Genomic DNA, 12,861 nt, shown 5'->3' with positions numbered 1-12,861 from the left:
GAGAAAAAAAGAGGAGAGGAAATGGTCAAAGAAAGAAAAAAAATTACTCCCAAACTGAAGGACTTCTATCTTTAAGTTGAAAGAGCCCATTGAATGCCCAGTAAAATTAATGACACAAAATAGTCACACAAAGTCTTATTATCATGAAATTTCAGTATGCCTGGGGTTAAGGGGCAGACTTTAAAACACTCACAAAGTAAATATTAATCTGACCAGTGACATTAGAATTCAAAGGACAATAGAACAAAGGTATGAAAAATTCTGATGAAAATTATTTTCAACCTTTAATTTTATACCCGGCCAAGGTATCAAGTCAAATGTGAAGATTGAATAATGGCATTTTCATATATGCAATAATTTTTAAAACTTATATCTTACATACCCTTTCTTAGGAAGCAACCAAATTTATAAATCATGAAAAATGACATACTAAAGCAGGAAAGAGAAAATGAGAGGATTCAGGGATGCGTGTCTTCATTACAGGAGAGAAAAAAGGGAACTTCTGGCATGATTAATGTGCTTTAAGACTAAAAAACTATTAGTTTATATTGAAGCAAGAAATAGATATCTGTAGGAGGCAGATCATCAGTTAAAACAAAACAAAAAACAAAAATTAAATGATGGGATAGTCAGCTGCTTTGAAGTATTTGTGCCTTTGGAAAAATATTGGCTGGTATTTAACAGATCTGTTAGAGCATTTGCAAAAAATAATCAGTGGTAACTATATAAGAAGATAAGCAGGTTTAAATATAATGAAGTAGTAATTGCCTTCAGTATCAAAAGTCATATAAGAATGAAACCTAATAAACATACACTATTGTTTCAGCAGTGAATAATATTTATTTAATGCTATGGTCTGAATGTTTTTATCCTCCAAAATTCATGTGTTGAAATACTAATGTCCAATATTATGATATTAGGATGTGGAGCCAATGGAAGGTGATTAGATCACAAGCATGGAACTTTCATGAATGCAATTAATGTCCTTATAGAAGAGGTCAGAGAGAGATCCCTGGCCCCCTCTACCATGTGAGAACAAAGGGAAAAGTTGGAAATCTGCAACCCAAAAGATAACCTTCCAGTAATCCAGCCATGCTGGCAGCTTGGACCTCTTGCCTCCAGATGTGTGAAGAGTAAATTCTCTCCTTTATAAACTACTCAGTCTGTAGTATTTTGTTATAGCAGCCTGGACAGACTAGGAAGTATAATAAAAATAATGTAAAGACTGGCTGCTGCTTTATCATAGATGGAAGAAATGAAGAGTGAGGTTGGTTAAGAGAACCAAATTCTCAATTACCCTCAATACCTTCAAATACCTCTAATTCTCTTAATCCCACTGTTTAATATATTACTTCAATCCCTAACTATGTTCAGAGACCCTCTATTAAATAAGTTTCCGGAATTCTGCTGGGACTTTTCCGTACTACACAGAGGGAGTGAGGATTCTGGGAGTCTGTCAGTTTCTTAATCAGAACTTCCCACAATCGTACTGTTTTGAGAACTATGCCTTACTACTTTCAGAGGTATTTGGTGTGATCAATTGTTAATATTCTAGGGGGGTGTGGATCTGAAGCAAAAATTGGGTTGCTATTCTGTGAGCTTAGGCTTCAACTCTTCAACTAAGCCAGATATTCTTCAGTTATCTCCTTTTCAAATTCTCAAAATGTCGTTGCTCTCACCTACAGTTTGTTCTTCTGTGTTCTTATATGTCAATGCCTTTCTTAAATTTTGAAATAATTGTAGATTAATGGGAGGTTGCAAAGAAATGTACAGGGAAGTCCTGTGCACACTTCCCCCAGCATCCTCCAATGTTAGCATCTTACACAACTATAGTACAATATGAAAACCAAGAAGTTGATATTGGCTTAAAGCTTATTCAGAATCCATCAGTTATACATGCACTTATTGGTGTGTATGTGTGTATCTATGCAATTTATCAGATAAATAGGCTTGTGTAACTACTACCACAATCAAAATATGCAGCTATACCATCACAAGACTCTTGTTACCCCTTTATAGCCACACTCATCCCCTCTCCTCCTGCTCCTAAACCCTGACAACTAATATGCTATTCATCTCCATAATTATGTTATTTCATGAATATTATTTAAATGGAATCATGTAGTATGTATTCTATTGAGATTGGCTTCTTTCTACTCAGCATAATTTCCTTGCAGTTCCTCCAAGGAAATAATCACATGTATTAATAATTCCTTCCTTTTTACTGCTGAGTAGTATTCCATGGTATGGACATACCACAATTTAATCATCCATCTGCAGAACATTAGAGTAGGTTCCAGTTTTTGGCAATTAATAATAAAGCTACTATGAATATTTGTGTACAGATTCCTGTGTGAAGATAAGTCTTCATTTCTCTGGAATAAATGCCCAAGAATGCAATTGCTGAATCATATGATAACTCCATTTTTAGGTTTGAAGGAAAGTATCAAACTATTTTACAGAGTGGCTGTACTATTGTACATTCCTACCAGCAATATATGAGTAATTAAATTTCTCTGCATCCTCACCAGCATTTGGTATTGTCATTATTTTTTTTAAACTGTAGCCATTGTGATGTATATTGGTATCTTATTATAGTTATAATTTACATTATCTAATTGCTAAATATTCCGAACATGTTTTTGTGTGTTTATCTGTCATATATTTTTTCTCTTGGGTAAAATGTATGTGTTTATCTTTTTGCTCATTTTCTAATTGGATTGCTTGTTTTTTTTTTCTTCTCATGCTGAATATTAAGAATTCTTTATATATTCTAGATACAAGGCCTCTGTTGGATAAGAGACTTGCAAATATTTTCTTCAAGTGTGTAATTTTTCTTTTCATCTTTATAGCAGAGTCTCTTGCAATACAAAAGTTTCTAATTTTGAAGAGGTCCTATTTATCAATTTTTCCTTTTATGGATCATTCTTTTGGTGTCAAGTCTAAGAACTCTTTGCTAGTCCTAGATTTTGAGGATGTTTCTCCTATGTTCTTTCCTAGACGTTTTATAGTTTTATGTTTTACATTAAAGTCTGTGATCAATTTTGAGTTAAAGTTTATATTAAGTGAGAAGTATAGGTCAGAGCTATTTTTTTTTCTAATGGATGTCCAATTGCTCCAAAACCATTCACTGAAAAGGATATCCCTCTTCCATTGAACTGCTTTTGCCTCTTTGTCAAAGATTAATTGGGAATATTTGTGTGGATCTCTTTCTGGGTTCTCTATTCTCTTCTGTTGATCTATGTGTCTCTCTCTCCATTGGTATCACACTGTCTTGATTAGTGTGTCAATGTCTTTTTAACTTCTCTTTACTGTTTTTATTTTTAGTGGGAATTCAAGAGATATACTGGAAGTAAAAGTATATGTTTGATCTGTTCTTTTTTACTAAAATCTACTTTTTAAATATCTTTTTCATTGTTTCACTAGCTGTGGCAAAAGTGTTAATTTTGTGGAGTTTAAGAAATAATTTATTAGTATTTTAGTTACTATTTTGGTAGTATATTTGAAAAATAATACCTAGGTCTGTGACAAATGCTGAAGAGAATACAAGCATAAAATAAGCCAAATCAGAGAGGGAACAATAAATTTTGCCAGAGATGAGGTGGAGGAGGGGGGTAAAAGAATGATTAGGGAAAGTTAACCGGAAGAGATGACAAGGGAGCTGGATTTTCTTATATCTAGAGAGGGTGTGAGTGAGGGAATTAGTAGTTGATTCATAGGATTAATTTCAAATACAGCCTCAGAGGACTTCCGCTTCTATTCAAGATAGAATAAGAGGAGTTGGATTTACTCTCCTGCCAAGAAACAGGTAAGATAAAAAAAAAAAAATGAAACAAAGGCACACAAGACATTAAACATCAGCAGCATAGGACAGCGATCCCTCAGAACTGGGAAACAAACAAGGTGAGCTCTAAAATTGCCCCAGCTTCATGCCTGAAGATTAGGCATAAGGGAGATGAAATCCAGGCAGAGCCAGCATTCCCCCTAAATGGAGGAGATGGAATGGTGGATCTAGGGAAGCCAGGCAGCTAGAGTTTACAAAGTAGAATACTGGACATTTGGGTAGTGAGAATTGCAGGGAGAGAAAATTCTAGAGGTCTGCAGAGGGCTCCCCTCAAGGGTTCAACAGATAGTGATCAGCACATAAATGAGAGTTCAGGGAAAGAACCACATGGAAGAATTAAAAGGCACAGTGCTCAGAGACCACACAGGACCAGAAATAGCACATTTACCCTACCCAACAGCCAAGGTAGAAAACCTCATAACTTAGGGGCATCGACTGGAATTCTAAAAATGTCTTGCTTCATTGTTGGGGAAAGATTGACCTTATTTCTCATCCCATCTAACAAAGCTTAAAAGCAAGGCCCCAAGGGATCAAACTGTTTCCAAAAACCACATGCAGAACACAAGTCAAGAATATTTATAGGACGACAAAAATATTCAGACACAGAAAGGTTAAATTCACAATGTCGGGCAACCCCCCAAAATAGAAGGCACACAAAGAAGTGTGCAAATATAACTCATGAGGAGAAAAATCAATCAACTACCTAAAAATGAAATAAAGTGGTATAATATTACTGCCTTACCTTGGTAGTACCCTAAGGTATTAGGACTTGTGTTACATTTCAGTGGGGTGATTACGCATGGAAAAGGTGATAAAATGTAAATGTATGGAATTCAGTGGAAGCAGAAAGTTAGTGTCTTTAACTAGTCCCAAGTTTTGGTGAGGTGCTGGTTTTCCTACTCTACAATGAGAAGGGGTTGGGAGCAAATTTATTAAAATCTTGAAGCATATGGTAACCATGGGAGGCTGGAAGATTTAAGTGTGCTGGCAGCTGACTTTGGGTTATAGTAGCAAAATTCACTTAATTTTAGAATGAGAAATACTTGAGTGTGAATAGAGATATAGCACTCAGCTTTTGTACCAAGGACCTTAGGGTGATTTAGGGTTATTTGAGGAGTCCTGAGGCTTTATTTGGGCCCTAATCAATACAGGACACAATTACATTGTGCTGACAGGTGTCCAAGTTACCTCTTCCTTTTCCTCTCTTTTATCAATACGAAACAGACTCAGACTTAGAGAATGAACTTATGGTTACCGGGGTGGGGGCGGGGCAGAGAGATAGATTGGGAGTGTGGGATTGACATGTACACACTGCTATATTTAAAACAGATAACCAACAAGGACCTACTGTAAAAATAAATAAATAAAAAGTAAAAAATAAAATGAGTATTATCTACATAAGCATAAGATCCTTTCTCTAGGAATTGTGCTGAATAAAATTATTTAAGCAAGTATGAGAAAAAAAGGAAAAAGATAAAACTAGGCAATTTTATTGAACTTAGTTCCTGTTCGCTACAGGAAAGTCATAAATAGACGATAAACCTATTGTTTTGAAACTGAGACATAGCCCAACCTCCCCACTACCCAGCTCCACTAGTTGGAAATGGTGGTGATGAAACTGAACAAATGCAGCTGTGAAGCTTACTGAGCTTTTACATGGGCTTTGAACTTAGCTGTCTCACTGTCCTTGCCTGTTCTTGTGGTGTCTATCAAGGCACCAACACTCCAGCTGTCATTTCTGCCTTTGCCTTTGTGCTCCTATCGGCATTGACCTCTCTGCAGGATAGAGTCCCTCATAACCCCCTGGTATGGCCCACAGGACTGAATAAAGCTCCTCACCAGAGGCCATTTAGAAACTGTCCAGGAAAGCAAATGAAATGCAAAACAAAACAAATGAAACAAACTACAAAAGCAGTTGATTGACTCACTTATTATCTAACTAATCCTGAGTTAAACAATTAAATGTTAATTTAATTTGGGGGAAAAACACAGTTTCTATCTTTTCTTTTTTGAAGCTTGAGTTCTGTCCATGATAATAATAAAATCGCTGTGATTTTGAAGGGCTACTTTAATTAGCAAAGTTGAAAGATTAGATTCAATTGTGAGCGGCTAAGAAATATCATTTTAGGCAAGAACAACATTCTCTCGTTTCCTAAATAATAGCATGTAGAGCTGTAAGATCCTGGCAGGCTGCATTAAGGGGTCAGCCAGCTGGGCCCTGGCCCAGGGCACCAATCTATGAGGGCACAGAACAATCACTGTCTCTGCTGGAGAAGGTATATTTATAGAACTCCTCTCTGTGTGACTATAATATGTGGTTGAAAGGAGTATTTTGTTAAGTTACTTGGGATAGGACAGGTGAAATCCCACAAGGTATTCTTAAGAAACCTGGCAAAAAGGAAAAGCAAAGCTTTCATTTTGCCCAGCTGGAGTCCAAGTTTGGAAGCTGAATGGAATTGGAATTGCACATGACAATGGACTGGAGACAGTTCCTCTCAACAGCTGTCTTTTCTTAATTTTTTTTTCCTCTCAGGAACCCAGCCTCAGCCGTTAATTCTGTTGAACAAATATTGAAAGAAAATCAGTGCAAGAAGGTACATAATTTTTATCTAGTGAAGCACAATATTGTTAAGCCACCACATATCTTGGTCTTCACACTAGGCTTGAGGAACTCCAACTTTGTAGATCCAGACTTGTCTACCTGAAAGACAGAAATACAGGTAAGGTCATATTTAAGTGTCTAGATTTCCAGATATGAAGCCTAATGAATAACACAAAATCACACTTTAGCATAAACAACACAGTACAGCTGTTCAATATTTACCTTTTCAAGAGGTTCATTCCACCTGTTCTAACATACTGTCTTAATCCAACTGATAAGACGTTATCCTATGCATTTCAGCACATTGCCTAACTGTTAGTCATGGCTTATTTGCCAACTGAGAAATATCCTTGAGGCAGGAAGTTACTGAAGACGTTACAAAAACCAGAGGACTGTTTTCTGCAAAATTCAGAAGGAAAGGAAGTTGCAAAATTAATGGATTTCTTAGAGTCCAAGAAGGAGTAGGCTGTGCTAAAACAAAAAGTAAGACCTATGTGTGTACTTATTCATTCACTTACCACTTACCACATGCAGTCAGCCCTCCTTGTCCACAGGTTCTGCATCCTTAGATTCAACAACCAAAAAATTTCCATAAAGCAAAACTTGAACTTGCCACACACAGGTAACAATTTACATAGCATTTTACAATTATTTTCATAGTATTTACATTGTATTAGGTATTATAAGTAATCTAGAGAGGATTTCAAGTCTATGGGAGGAAATTATAAGCAAATACTACGCCATTTTTTACTTGAGACACTTGAGCATCCACGGATTTTTGTGTCCATGGGAATTCTGGAATCAATCTCCTGAAGATACCAAGGGATGACTGCAGTATGGAGTACCAGAAGTCTATGTTCCAGCCATTGTTCTTGGCACAGGGGAAAGAACACAGCAAAGAACAAAACAAAGTCCTGCACCATGGAGATGTCATTCTAGAGAGAGAGAAACAGTAATCTGATAACTCTCCGTAGTATGTCGAATAGTGATGAGCACTGTGGTGGAAGATGAAGCTGATAGTGGGGAAAGAGCACGCTGGATGGGGGATGGGTTGACTTGCTACTTTATTTTACTTAGAGTGATCTGGGAAGGCATCGCTGATAAGGCAAAATTTAAGCAGTGATGTATAAGAAGTGAGAGAGTTTATGGTTACCGGGGGAAGGATGGGAAGGAGGGATAAATTGGGAGTTTGGGACTGACACGTATACACTGCTATATTTAAAATAGATAACCAACAAGGAGCTACTGTATAGCACAGGGAACTCCGCTCAATATTATGTAATGACCTAAATGGGAAAAGAATTTGAAAAAGAATAGATACATGTATATGTCTAACAGAATCACTTTGCTGTACACCTGAAACTAACACAACATTATTAATCAACTATACTCCAATATAAAATGAAAATTAAAAAAAAAAGAGAAGTGAGAGAGTGAGTGCCGATTCTCTCCAGGAGAATGGTTTCAGGAAAAAGAAGCAGCCAGTGCAGTAACCGGAGTTGTTAGTGGGTTCAACTAACATGAAGGAGACCAATGAGAGCCAGGGGGAGAGTGACGGGAGAGGAGGTTGGAAAGGTAGCAGAGAGCCCAAGTTACTTAAGTCTTATTGCTTATTGTGGGGACTTTGGATTTTACTTGGAGCAAGATGGGTTTGGGACCAGGACAGTGAGAAACCTCCATGACCTGGATATGTGGTGAAGGAAGAGACCACATAATTTGTCAATATTTTAGATACAGGGTTGAAGAGGAAGTGAGGAAGAGACCACATAATTTGTCGATATTTTAGATACAGGGTTGAAGAGGAAGTAAGGAGAGAGGAAGTAAGACTTCCAACAGCAGAGGAAGATGGCTTATCCTCATTTAAGATGTTTCAAATGTGATCATTGCCAACTTATTTAAAGCCTTCCCAATAAAAAGCATACATTTCTGGGACAAGCTCTCTGAAGAAAGACCTATGACATCATTTAGTGAGATACTGTTGGAGGGAAATAAATTTGAAGGGAGTCTCCCCACCAAATAAATTTATAGCAGCAGTTCAATGTCTGCAAATCTTGAGACTGGCTTTAGGGAGTTTATTTACATAATTTCAGTAATGTGCAATAATTAGCAAAGGGTTTCACCAAAGGGACATTAATTTAAGATGATATACATATAAGAGAGAAAATCAAGTTTTTACAGATTCAGTTAAAATTATGTGCAAAGTGGTGAAAGTAAAGTATTGTTTTCTTTTTTCAAGCGGCATGAATTCACAATTGTTAGGAAATCTGTGTTCTGACTACTTTTAATGGTCAAATGTATGTTTTCAAGATTAATTTTATTTTATCTTTTATATATGACGAGAACTGGCCATAAATACAAAAAAAGTAGGGGGGATTGTTAGAGGACTGTGAAACCAGTCAGGAATTTTGGTATCTCCCATGATACGTGAGAGAGTCTGCTTTATTATCATTTTTAAAAAAATGTTTTTTTAAGTTAATAACTTGCAAACACTTCCAATGATGCCGGAGGAAACTAACAAGGAAAATTAAAAATGAGGGTTTATAGAGAAAAGCCTGTGGTCAGTTCAAGGCTAAGCTGACAATTGTTCTTTCTTTTGCCAGGAAAGAGACTTTAGAGATCACCAATATTCACCTTAAATGAAACAAAGCAGGGAACAGAGCAGAAACTTCCGTATGGTAGCAAAGGGTATTTGTTTCCTCTTGGTCATAAGACACTAATTTTAGGAAGCAAAATGAATGGCAAAAGCTGGGCGAGAGCCTGTGGAAGAAAACTCAAGTGCCTAAATGTAGACAGATGGAATGAATGCTAAAATTCCAATGAGAAGAGAGGCTGGCATCATATTTATCTAATCTACCAAATTGTTGCTAGAACATAAAATTCAAAAGAATTAGATGATTGGTTCAAGATGGTGGAGTAGAAGGATGTGCTCTCACTCCCTCTTGCAAGAACACCATAATCACAACTAACTGGTGAACAATCATTGACAGGAAGACACTGGAACTCACCAAAAAAGATACCCTACATCCAAATACAAAGGAAAAGCCACAATGAGACAGTAGAAGGGGCACAATCACAATAAAATCAAATCACATAACCACTGGGTGGGTGACTCACAAACTGGAGAACAATTATACCACAGAAGTCCACCCACTGGAGTGAAGGTTCTGAGCCCCATGGCAGGCTTCCCAACCTGGGGGTCCAGCAACAGGAGGAGGAATTCCCAGAAAAATCACACTTGGAAGGCTAGCGGGATTTGATTGCAGGCCTTCAACAGGACTGGGGGAAACAGAGACTCCACTCTTGGAGGGCACACACAGAGTAGTGTGTGCATCAGGACCCAGGGGGAAGGAGAGTGACCCCATAGGAGACTGAACCAGACATACCTGCAAGTGTTGGGGGTCTCCTGCAGAGGCGGGGGTGGCTGTGTCTCACTGTGGGGACAAGGACACTGGCAGCAGAAGTTCTGGGAAGTACTTGGCATGAGACCTCCCAGAGTCCACCGTTAGCCCCACGAAAGAGCCCATAGGCTCCAGTGCTGGGTCACCTCAGGCCAAACAACTAACAGGGAGAGAAATCAGCCCCACCCATCAGGAAGCTTGCACAAGCCTCTTAGATAGCCTCATCCACCAGAGGAAAGACAGCAGAAGCAAGAAGAACTACAATCCTGCAGCCTGTGGAACAGAAACCACATTCACAAAAAGATAGACAAAATGAAAAGGCAGAAGACTATGTACCAGGTGAAGGAACAAGATGAAACCCCAGAAAAACAACTAAATGAAGTGGAAATAAGCAACCTTCCAGAAAAAGAATTCAGAATAATGATAGTGAAGATGATCCAGGACCTCGGAGAAAGAATGGAGACAAAGATCAAGAAGATGCAAGAAATGTTTAACAAAGACCTAGAAGAATTAAAGAACAAACACCTAGAATAATCAAAGAACAAACAGAGATGAACAATACAATAACTGAAATGAAAAATACACTAGAAGAAGTCAATAGCAGAATAACTGAGGCAGAAGAACGGATAAATGACCTGGAAGACAGAATGGTGGAATTCACTGCCATGGAACAGAATAAAGAAAAAAGAGTGAAAAGAAATGAAGACAGCCTAAGAGACCTCTGGGACAACATTAAATGCAACAACATTCACATTATAGGGGTCCCAGAAGGAGAAGAGAGAGAGAAAGGACCTGAGAAAATATTTGAAGAGATTATAGTCGAAAACTTCCCTACATAGGAAAGGAAATAGCCACCCAAGTCCAGGAAGTGCAGACAGTCCCAGGCAGGATAAACCCAAGGAGAAACACACTGAGACACATAGTAATCAAATTGACAAAAATTGAAGACAAAGAAAAATTATTAAAAGCAACAAGGGAAAAACGACAAATAACATACATGGGAACTCCCATAAGGTTAACAGCTGATTTCTCAGCAGAAACTCTACAAGCCAGAAGGGAGTGGCATGATATATTAAAGTGATGAAAGGGAAGAACCTACAACCAAGATAACTCTACCCAGCAAGGATCTCATTCAGATTTGACAGAGAAATCAAAAGCTTTACCAACAAGCAAAAGCTAAGAGAATTCAGCACCACCAAACCAGCTCTACAACAAACGCTAAAGGAACTTCTCTGAGAGGGAAACACAAGAGAAGAAGAGGACCTACAAAAACAAACCCCAAACAATTAAGAAAATGGTAATAGGAATATACCTATCAATAATTACCTTAAATGTGAATGGATAAAATGCTCCAACCAAAAGACACAGGTGCTCTGAATGGATACAAAAACAAGACCCATATACATGTTGTCTACAAGAGACCCACTTCAGACCTAGCGACACATACAGACTGAAAGTAAGGGGATGGAAAAAGATATTCCATGCAAATGGAAATCAAAAGAAAGCTGGAGTAGCAATACTCATATCAGATAAAGTAAACTTTAACATAAAGACTGTTACAAGAGACAAGGAAGGACACTACATAATGATCAAAGGATCAATTCAAGAAGAAGATATAACATCAATTCAAGAAGAAGATATAACAATTATAAATATTTATGCACGCAACATAGGAGCGCCTCGATACATAAGGCAAATGCTAACAGCTATGAAAGAGGAAATCAACAGTAACACAGTAATAGTGGGGGACTTTAACACCTCACTTACAGCAATGGACGGATCATCCAGACAGAATATTAATAAGGAAACACAAGCTTTAAATGACACAATAGACCAGATACATTTAACTGATATTTATAGGACATTCCACCCGAAAACAGCAGATTACACTTTGTTCTCAAATGCACACAGAACATTCTCCAAGATAGATCACATCTTGGGTCACAAATCAAGCCTAGGTAAATTTAAGAAAATTAAAATCATATCAAGCACCTTTTCTGACCACAGCACTATGAGATTAGAAATCAATTACAGGGAAAATAATGTAAAAAAACACAAACACATGGAGGCTAAAGAATACGTAACTGAATAACCAAGAGATCACTGAAGAAACCAAAGAGGAAATCAAAAAATACCTAGAGAAAAATGACAATGAAAACATGACGATCCAAAACCAATGAGATGCAGCATAAGCAGTTCTAAGAAAGAGGTTTATAGCAATACAATCCTACCTCAAGAAACAAGAAAAATCTCAAACAATCTAACCTTACACCTAAAGGAACTAGAGAAAGAAGAACAAACAGAACACAAAGTTAGCAGAAGGAAAGAAATCATAAAAATCAGAGCAGAAATAAATGAAATAGAAACAAAGAAAACAATAGCAAAGATCAATAAAACTAAAAGTTGGTTCTTTGAGAAGATAAACAAAATAGATAAACCTTTAACCAAACTCATCAAGAAAAAGAGGGAGAGGAATCAATAAAATTTGAAATGAGATAGGAGAAGTTACAATGGACACCACGGAAGTACAAAGCATCATAAGAGACTGCTACAAGCAACAAAGATACTACAAAAAAAGAAAATTACAGACCAATATCACTGATGAATATAGATGCAAAAATCCTCAACAAAATACTAGCAAACAGAATCCAACAACACATTAGAAGGATCAGAAACCATGATCAAGTGGGATTTATCTCAGGGATGCAAGTATTCTTCAATATACACAAATCAATCAATGTGATACACTATATTAACAAATTGAAGAATAAAAACCATATGATCATCTCAATAGATGCAGAAAAAGCTTTTGACAAAATTCAACACTGATTTATGATAAAAACTCTCCAGAAAGTGGGCATAGAGGGAACCTACTTCAACATAATAAAGGCCATATACGACAAACCCACAGCAAACATCATTCTCAATGGTGAAAAACTGAAAGCATTTCCTTTAAGATCAGGAACAAGACAAGGATGTCTTGCCACTATTATTAACAGCACGTCTCTTGCCACTAT

The sequence above is a fragment of the Balaenoptera physalus genome (genome assembly GCF_965194825.1).
Source record: "Balaenoptera physalus genome assembly, chromosome: 4".
NCBI classification, from domain to species: domain Eukaryota; kingdom Metazoa; phylum Chordata; class Mammalia; order Artiodactyla; family Balaenopteridae; genus Balaenoptera; species Balaenoptera physalus.
This window is presented reverse-complemented; position numbering follows the sequence as displayed.